The sequence below is a fragment of the Mchenga conophoros genome, linkage group LG19, assembly GCF_057382185.1.
Source record: "Mchenga conophoros isolate Kocher_MC1m ecotype Shallow Benthic linkage group LG19, M_conophoros_male_GT1.1, whole genome shotgun sequence".
Taxonomy (NCBI): Eukaryota; Metazoa; Chordata; class Actinopteri; order Cichliformes; family Cichlidae; genus Mchenga; species Mchenga conophoros.
In genome coordinates this window covers 5,571,164-5,581,102 of record NC_140544.1, presented here as the reverse complement: position 1 = coordinate 5,581,102, position 9,939 = coordinate 5,571,164, and the positions used below count along the sequence as shown (strand labels likewise).

The window sequence follows — 9,939 nt, the reverse complement described above, 5'->3', positions numbered from 1 at the left end:
GCAAAGAAGCTTTGAATAGATTATAACATTTTGTAAACAGATACCTCAGAAGCTGTACTGTCAGCTTTATGTATGTAAGGTAAAACTTTCCAAAGTACTTCCACTTAAGTAACTAAACACATAAAGTCACCCTTACCAATAATCCACTGCTCCTTGAAAAAAGTAGCACAAACAGACAACTGACTGAGCAATGATAAGTAGAGCTACCCGAGGCCGATACTCAAGCAGAAGAAAATTAAAAGTTGTCAAAGGAGCTTGGAAAGAAAAGTGTCTGGACTTCTTTAAGTTGCTTGAAGACGTTTCACCTCTCATCCGAGAAGCTTCTTCAGTTCTAAGGTCAAATGGTGGAGAGTCCCAGATATAAACCTAGTGGGAGAAACCCCCCACAGAGGGACAAAAGGACCCCCTGATGATCCTCTAATCATTGTGTTCATTGTGAAACCTGGCCCCACCTTATCATGCGAATTCCTGAGGTCAGATGGCCCAGGATGTGTGTGGGCGTTAAGGCGTCTGGGAAGGGAACTCAAAACTGGATTATAGATGACAGAGAGTTGGTGTCGTAAACCCCCGCCTCTGTTCAAAGATGGTCGCTCACAGTGGACATAGATGGCTTCTTTCACTCCTCTTTCGAACCATCTGTCCTCTCTGTCCAAAATGTGAACATTGGCATCCTCGAAAGAGTGTCCTTTATCCTTAAGATGCAGATGGACTGCTGAGTCTTGTCCTGTGGAGGTGGCTCTTCTGTGTTGTGCCATGCGCTTGTGAAGTGGCTGTTTGGTCTCTCCAATGTAGAGGTCTGAGCATTCCTCGCTGCACTGTACAGCATACACCACATTGTTAAGTTTGTGTTTTGGCGTTTTGTCTTTCGGGTGAACCAGTTTCTGTCTGAGCGTGTTGCTGGGTCTGAAATACACTGGGATGTCATGCTTGGAGAAAACTCTCCTGAGTTTCTCTGATACACCGGCTACATAGGGGATGACAATGTTGTTGCGTCTGTCCTTCTTATCCTCCCTCGCTTCTCGGATGAGAGGTGAAACGTCTTCAAGCAACTTAAAGAAGTCCAGACGCTTTTCTTTCCAAGCTCCTTTGACTACGATGACCTGGATGACTGAGAACCTTCACAGACAAAATTAAAAGTTGTTGTTTTTGTGGCTCGAAAAATTAAAGAAAGTATGTTTAATAATTCAACAAGACCCGCACCTTCAACACATGTACATTCAAATTTTGGAACAGGCTCAACATTGCTGTTGTTCAAAAGTTTTTATCCGTTCGAAAAAGTCATTTTACGGCTTTAATGTTTCCAGCTGATAAGGAGAATGAGTGCATTTCAAATGTGCGTCCAAAGGCTTTAAACATCTGCTTTGTCTGTAACGCCAGTATCAAACTACAGAGCATTGTTTTTACTAAAATTCAACATTTTCAGATGAAAATTTGGCTGCTTTTTGGGGTTTTTTTCACTGTAACACCCCCCTCAATGCCATTTTTAGGATATTCTTGGTGATCCTATTTTTTCATATTTATGCTTTTGGCACTGAGGGTATCTAATACGCACGTTGTCACTGTGTTTTGTACTACCAGCTGTGAGGGCTCTGCTTTGAGCAGTCTGTTTTTATTTTGTCTCGTGAGTGTGTGTGTTTTTCAAACGAGATCCTCGTCAGTTTGATTTTGTTACCACAAACTTTGTGTGAAGTTCACAACAGAGGTAAAGAGATTTAAACACCCCAGTTTAAGGAGGCAGGCAGGGGTTGGACCAGCTGCACAGGGCTGGTGAAGCAGAGAGTGTCCGGGGAGATGTGCAACAGAAGCAGAGGGAACATTTTACAAGATGATAAATGGCAGATTTAGATGATTAAGGATTTGTTGACAAGATTAAAAGACACGTCCGTCAGAGTTCAACAACATTACAGTTTGATTAAATAAAAAAGTTTTTAGACTACACAAGGTTCATTTTCTCCTCTGATAGTAAGCATATTAAACATGTCAAGAAAGAAAGAGTATAAAGAGGGGGGTGGGGGGGCAAAAAAAGTATAGGTATATCACTACTAAGCAGTCTGGGACTGCATACCATTGTCAAGGCTGCAAATTCCTTCCACACAAACTAAGATATGGACATCTGTATCCATATTAATATATCTGGATGTGTTTTGGGGTTTTTTTTCTTGGTTTTGTTTTTGGAGAACATTTTGCCACTCCAACCTGTGTGGTGCTCTGTCTCATAATGGTAAAGAATCCTTTATAAAAGTCATAGATCCAAAGTTTCCACTAAATTGGATCAGGGCGCTCTTGTGCCAGTTTGTAGCAAATATCTTCATAATTTTGAGTAATTCTGTCCAACAAACAGACAACAAACTGAACCAACTGGATAATTGTAGGTGCCAACCATACTGGAAGCTATAGTTTCCCTGGAAAAACTGTGCAGTCATGAAAATTGTAATTCGTGGAGACAATGGGTTAAAACAACTCTATAAAAGAGGAACAAAGTGGACGGTATTTAGTCAAAGGGTATTGCACAATATGCCTCCTTAACTCAAGCCACAGTCAGTGAAAAGAAGCACAAAACAGTGACTGAATCATCAACTCAGTTCAGTTCAATTTTATTTATACAGCACCAAATCACAACAACAGTCGCCTCTCAAGGCGCTTTATATTGTAAGGTAGACCCTACAATAATACATACAGAGAAAAACCCAACAATCATATGACCCCCTATGAGCAAGCACTTGGCAACAGTGGGGACGAAAAACTCCTTTTTAACAGGAAGAAACCTCCGGCAGAACCAGGCTCAGGGAGGGGCGGGGCCATCTGCCATTGGGGAGAGAGAACGAAGACAGAATAAAAGACGTGATGTGGAAGAGACCCAGAGATTAACACCAACTGTTTTTCAGAGGAAATGTGGCTGAATATGACTTTCTGGTTTAACTGGCCTTCAAGGCTCAGAGCATAATTCCTCATTATGGTTTTACCAGGCAGCACTGACAGGACATACATTTTTCATAAAAGGACAAAAATCAGTTTGAATGACCTCTTTGACCTCTCTAAGAAACCATTTTATTAACTTTCTCAAGCTTTGCATTTTAGCTCAGATCAGCTGTAAAATATTCCACGCTCAGGCCCGCTGTGGACCCTCAGCCACGGGTTGATTGGAGCTCATGGCCAGACTTTGAAACAATCCTCAAAAATGACCAGGTCACTGAGAGACACAGCTGAGATGAAACAGGATGACCTTACACTTCTAAGCAATTTTTGAGAAACTGAAATCAAATTTTAGAGCAGTGATTCCCTGGATTTACATCACTGCAAAGTCACTCTTCAATATAGTCACATCAATGCTTTTATAATAAAAGCAACACCTACACAAACAGAAAAAATATTGGCACAGAAAATAAAATCAAAATAATTGTGGTACTTAATTACACATGTGAAGGGGAAATTAGAGCTTTTACAGACAGAGTAATTAATGCCTCCCTCAACAATTTAAAAGACTGAAAAATGTACTCTTTACTGATACTTTCTACAATAAGCTGTGAAAGCACGATCACGCAGAGAATGCGTGTTTCATATGAGTTAGTGTGCTAAGCTGTTTTAAATGCAGTGCTGTACACTGGCAGCCTCAAGTGGTAAAAAAGAGGTAACTCACCAAAGTGAAGCCAGAGTCCAGGGAGTGACCTTATGGTCACTAACGCAACAGTCTAACATGTCTCATAAAGAAAGATCACAATGTCAAAACATTCAAAACAAGCCATGGCCAACGTGGGAGTCAACGCTTGTACTAATACGTGATAAATACACCGATCCAGCACGACATTATGTGTACTGGTTTGGTCCAGTCAAACAGACGAGCTATTGTAGCTGAAACTGTGGAAAAAGTTGATGCTGATCCTGAGAGACAGGTGTCAGAACACAAAGTGTATCACAGTTTGTTGTGTATGTTATTGCATAGCCTCAAACTAGTCAGGGTGCCCATGCTGACCCTGTTCACCATCAAAAGCACAAACACTGAGCGCATGAGTATCAGAGCTGGACCGTGATGCAATGGAAGGAGGTGGCCTGACGTGATAAATCATGCTTTCTTTTACATTACATGGATAAAAGCAAGCCGGAGGAGGCAGTGTGATGCTTTGGGGAATGTTCTATGTCGACTAATTTCACATAATAAAGCTACAAGACAGAAACAGTTTTAATCTTCTGTGTTTCCCTTTGTTTAAAATGTACCTTGCCTCACAGCTCATATGGCCTCTAGTCTGACTTAAGGCCATTTAAAATGTTCACATTTTTTTATTTATCTATTTATTTTGCATAGTATGTTCTGAGATTAACAGTGAACCATTAAGAACGACTGGTACTTTGCAGGCTGCATGCAAAAGCAGAAAGTAATTATAGCATGAATACCGACATACATTAGAGCAGCCTCAGAACTGACCAGAGTTCAAACGATACAAAAATCTGTTGAAAGGCTGTTAGAGTTGATCAAAGTTATGCAGACTTGTGTAAAACATTTAGCACAATGAAAACAAAACGAAAAAATATGACGATAATAACATGATAATGCAAAGGGAATTCCAAGAAATTGGATGGGATGCTTTATAAGATCTGCACATGGTACAAGGACACTCTCCTGATTTTATTTTGTGAAATAATCTGAATAAATGTATACAGAAGAAGATACAGGACATACCCTCACAACAACACCTACAGCCAATTTAGAGCAGCCGGCAGGGGGAACCTGGATGAATCCAGCATCAGCTCAAGGGGAGCATCCAAACTCCATACAGAGTCACAGCTGAGCAGGAGTTTCAAACTCGGAACATTCTTTCTGTGAGGTGATGGTACAATGCTGCCAAAATAAACAATAGAGGTGGGTATTTTGCACAAAACAGTAATACAGAGGCTTAATGGGTGGTGTGTGAGTTAGCTTCAACCATTAAACATCCCCAAAAAATGTGGAGCGACTTGTAAGTTTTTTACTAAACGTGAATGAAAATGAGCGATCACAGAGGGTTCAATCTTAAGAGACTCTTAAGAAACAAATATCAGAAGCTTCTTAGTGGGACTGTAGTCACATGTAGGTCTGTGTAGCTTCTCAGTCATCCAGGTCACGGCAGACCTAGGAGCTTTAAAAAGAAGGTGACTGGACTTCTCTAAGTTTGTTGAAGAAGTTTCACCTCTCATGCAAGAGGCTTCTTCAGTTCTAAAGAATTAATTACATGTAAGTTTTCATATGATTATATTGTAAGTGCTAAAACGTTAACTTGAATAGAATCTGCTTAAATGAAATTTACTTGATTGTATAAATCAAGTTTATACTTAATGATTCATGATTTTAATAAAAAAAAAAACCTTTGATGTTATAAATTTCAGTTGCATTTTACTGAAACTCGTTGCTTTGTGCGTGCGTGTCTAGGTTGCTCTGTGGAGATTTATTCCTGTCATGCTCTTTACCTTCTTTTTACGATATCTGGCAGTTCAACATGAGCATCACTGGCGCACAGCTGGTGTTCTGTGGGCCTTGGTGGACTCATGCTTTTGCTGTGCTCCTTTTTTGCAATCATGAACTCAGAACAGGTGAAGATTGCGCGGAAATCACAGAGATAAAGTCTGGACTCCATCACAGCACCGAGGTGGTCTCTTTTATTACACGACAAACAGCTCCTGAGGAGTAACGTGTGCGGACACACACGCACTCGGGGGCTTAATTCTCCGTGTTGGAACACAGCTCAGTTTCCGAGCCTCCTCCTATTGCGCGCTAAGAAGGCGTGTCCAGTGACGTCTCCGAATGGGACAAACCTTAAACGTAGGATTTGGTGGGCTGGAGAGGGACTGAGTGGAAATATTATTGACACACCATCAAGGAAAAAGTTCGTGGAGGAATAACGCGGAGGAATAAGAGCCGAGGTGCACGTGCCGCGTAGTTTATAGTTTCACTTTTACGCTTTCGTTTATTGAGTGTTTGCGGCGACTTTGACGTTTAACCCAAAGAAGTAAAGCGGCAGACACAGCAGCTGATATGTTCCCGTGACAGGTTCGTGAAATGGAGAAAAGTAAGATGTGATTTCTTTTCCACTGAGATGAGCAGAGAGTGACCGCAGCGCGGAAGGGAGGAGTGAAACTGACCGGATCGTTCCCAGTGTAACAGGTGCATCTCTGCTCGGTTCAACAGTCAATTCTGATTGTGCTCTAACCGACCAACTTTACCGATCTCAGAGAGTTCATGGTTTGACTGACATGGGTAAAACTGCTGCGACAGACTTTCTGCCAATAAAGGCAAAAGGTTCAATTAAGCTTAAATTTACTGTGTAGGAGATGTGTAAGCATAAAATATCTCATTGTATTGCTCTCAACCATAAAATATGCTTTTGCAATTATGAGGCGTGCAGTGTGAGCAGAGTTGAAGAGAGACATGTGTAACATTTACTGTCACATTACAGTAAATGTAGTTTGCTCAGTTGTTAGGGAATTTTAAGAGGTAAGACTGACATTTTTCTGAAAAGGTTTGGTCTTTGGTTGCGGACTGTATTGGCTCACAGCACAGAGGTTGGTATAGATTACATAAAATAAAAAAAGTTGAATTAGGAGAAAAATCATACCACTTAACCTTTTGGGTTGCCATTAGTTTAATGTGGCTCTGATAGGAAGAAGCCAGGCTTTTTCACGCAGTCAGTGAAGAGAAGTTGAGACTTTTGTCATCACCAGCAAAAATGAAGGTTTTTTTTTGTTTTAATTTTCTAAAACTTTCCCAGACACATCAAATAATAAAAAGAGTGGAGCTGTAAAGGCTCCTGCTGATGTTTTGTGCCCAATTTCAGTATCTTATTCAATGAAATGTTTTAATTGCGATTCCTTGTATTTGTCAGAATTTGTATTCAACCCGTAAAGGACAAAAAAGTCAACAAAAGCCCCCAAAACAAAATAAAGGAAGCAGGTATATATATATATATATACACAAAAAGGCAAAAATTAGTTAATATTTTTCATTAGATTTTGTCATTCTAGTTCCATCTTTTAAAAACTCCATTCTAAAGAGGATTCTGGTTTAATTTGTCCTTCTTCACAGTTGTACTGCATTCACTTTAAATCTTAAATCTTCCTCTGTGCAGCTAAAATGTATAGATTTAAAAAACAAACGGTGGTTGTGAATCAACCCAGTCACATTAGTTAATCAAACATCTCCTACATAAAATAAAGACATGTTCTTAGACTCATCCTGCAGATGCCTGATACGTGTGTGTGTGTGTGTGTGTGTGTGTGTGTGTGTGTGTGTTCTGAACCTTAAATGTGGCTTTGCTGTATTTTCAAGTTTCCCTTTTCTTAATCCTGTCTTCTCAGGAGCGTGCATTAAAGGCGTTCTTCCACGTCTTATTACAGCATTGCTGTGGTTTTTATGTGAGGATTTGCACTCTAATCTTTAGACGGCCCTGGCGATTAGTTTATCACATCAACAAAACTGACTATCTGCTTGTGTTCTTCAGGCCACACAGTGGATGTAAGCCTGGCAGCCTCCTCTCCGCAGCCTTGAGACTGCTCACGGTGTAATTATAATCTGGCTGTTACTGTAAATACCAGATTCCTTTTCCACTCGCGAATAACTTAGCTGTGTGGGAGATGAAAATATGCACGTGTGTGTGTGTGGAGGGGAGGATGGAGGGAAGTCCTGCCGTTACTAGAAATAAGATTTCAGGCTTGGTGTACATCCCCTTCCGATCTCCGGTTTTCATTCCCATTGAAAAGAATTCCACAGTTTGGCAACGAAAACTCTTCAAGGTCACTCTGCTCCCCCCAACCCCCACCTCCTCCCAATGCAGCCCACAGGTCGTCCGTCACCCGATATACACGAGAACACTATGTGACTAAAACATGGCACTAGTGAGCCCATAAGAGGTGTGCTGCAGTCTTCTCCCTGCAGGCAGGTGTAGCACCAGTAAGAGGACTGTGTGCCGTGCTTTGTAGTGCCACGGAGAGAAGAAGATCGGAGTGGGATCAAACTGCACATGTTCAGAATGCTCGATAATGATTCATTTCAGAAGGAAACTAGTTTCATTTGGCTTCTGATGTCTGTTAATCTGAAACTGGGCGTCAAACTCGTGTATTGAAAGTTGCAGACTGACAGGTTTTTTGCTTTTGTAACGTCGAATCCTTGATGGTTGTCCCGCCCTTCTCTCATGGGGTACACATGTTAACAGACGCTTTATAGATGCTGAATAAAGCCGCTGCCTCGTGAAAGATATAAGTTTTGGAGTGTGCACTGTTTAAATATGCAGTGCAGTCTTCTTTAAATTAGTGCACGACTATGACCCAAATGCGTGTGGTGTATACATTTACAAAAGTTGTAACGTGACAATACAGTATTTTGCTTTACTTTTATTTTATACGTCTAAAACAGTGCTCTTCCTTGCTTTGGATTCTTCCTGTCCACAATCTGTTTCATGCTAAATACACACTGAAGAAAATTAGGCTGTCTGAAAGGATTAAGAATAACAACTGTTTTTTGTTGTTGTTGATCATCATAAATAAAATGCTGATGATTTTACATTTAGTCAGACTGATGAAACCTGTCAAAGATCCTTGCACTTTAAGGCTCACTCAGTGTGCTGGTCTATTACCCGCCCTCTCCTTGTGTTTGCTTCCTCTCCCTTTTCTTTGCTCTCTCTCCTTCCTCCTTCACTCATCCTCTCCCTCTCTCAGGTGTGGCAAGTGAGAGCGCTTAGTGATAGCTTTGTCCTTTATTTGACGGAGGACTGGTGTTCTAGAATCTGGCGTCTTTATTAGGATTTACTTGTAATTTAGCTTTTCTTATTGTGTTGCTTTTGGGAGGGAAACAAGTCTTGTTGGCAATTTGAACCTTGGGCGTGGCATCCTCTTTATGGATGTACTTCGTAATGAACAGTGTTACTGCTGATGCTTTGATCATCAGCTGATCTGCTGGTGATTGCTTGTTGGCTTGTGGAGGCACTATCACGTGTTATTTTTTTATATATCAAAGAATGAAAGAATTTATTTATTAGCTGGGGTTTTAACTGACTTTAGGGTTATTTTTTTCTTGTTTTCTCTTTTTTCGCCATCTATTTTGGCACATTTTAGCTTTGATGAATGTTTGATGACATGCTTTGAGATATATTTCAGACTGAAGAACAGTACTGGTGGATATAAACCTGCATGTGTGTGTGTGTGTGTGTGTGTGTGTGTGGGTGCAGATTGTTTTAAATGTATTTATTATTTAATATATTTTATAGGTGGAAACTTACAGGAATTGTTGATTTGCCATTTAGAATTTTTATAGCTCGCCCAGGATTTCAAATGCATCCAGCTAAACTACATCTTGAAAAGGTGGATTATTTGATGATCTTATATTACAGATTATCTTAATTTGGCTCATAATCTGCTTTCCATGAAAAAAAAATCTTAGCAGCCAGGAATAGCACAGTTCTTCCATCATATGAGCCATGCGAGTTGTCACTTCCAGTTAGAACTTGAATAGAAACCAAAGCAAAAGCAGGTTGCACAGATTTGTGAGTTGGCCCTTTTAGCATTTAGTTGAAGTGACCAGCATTGTATCCAGGCAACCATATGAAAAACCACTCATGTGATTACCTGACTTCAACTAAATCTGTGGGGAAAATTGTGAATCATAGTGTGATTCCATCCCAAAAAAGAGAAAGCTGACTGCTTCGAAACGAAGCACAGCGCCACTGTGTCAGTAAACCTCCTCATCATTGGCACATTTATAACTGGTGCACAGAGTTTAGCTGAGATTTCCAGGTTGAACAGCATTGTTTAACTGAAACAACAGACTTTAAGTAGCTTTGCTGATTTTTGGTGGAAATGTATGTGTTACCGTTATTAGAAGCAATTTGGCACCTTAAAATGGCACTGAACACAATGAATGGGTTTTGTTAGATGTCGGTACCTCAGGTAAAAAGTTTGACCTAATTCTGCAACAATCAA

General features: G+C 40.4%; 1 protein-coding gene across 3 annotated transcripts in view; it reads left to right on the top strand.

The window, feature by feature from the left end:
• The first annotated feature begins 5,810 nt into the window (after positions 1-5,810).
• esr2b (estrogen receptor 2b) overlaps positions 5,811-9,939 on the top strand; it is a 68,406-nt gene continuing 64,277 nt past the window's right edge. For 2 of the 3 annotated variants that reach the window (XM_085258094.1, XM_085258096.1), the window contains exon 1: positions 5,811-6,133. The gene's annotated coding sequence lies outside the window, so the exon portion shown is untranslated. The remainder of the gene's footprint in view (positions 6,134-9,939) is intronic. The other variant, XM_085258095.1, reaches the window with a different exon arrangement.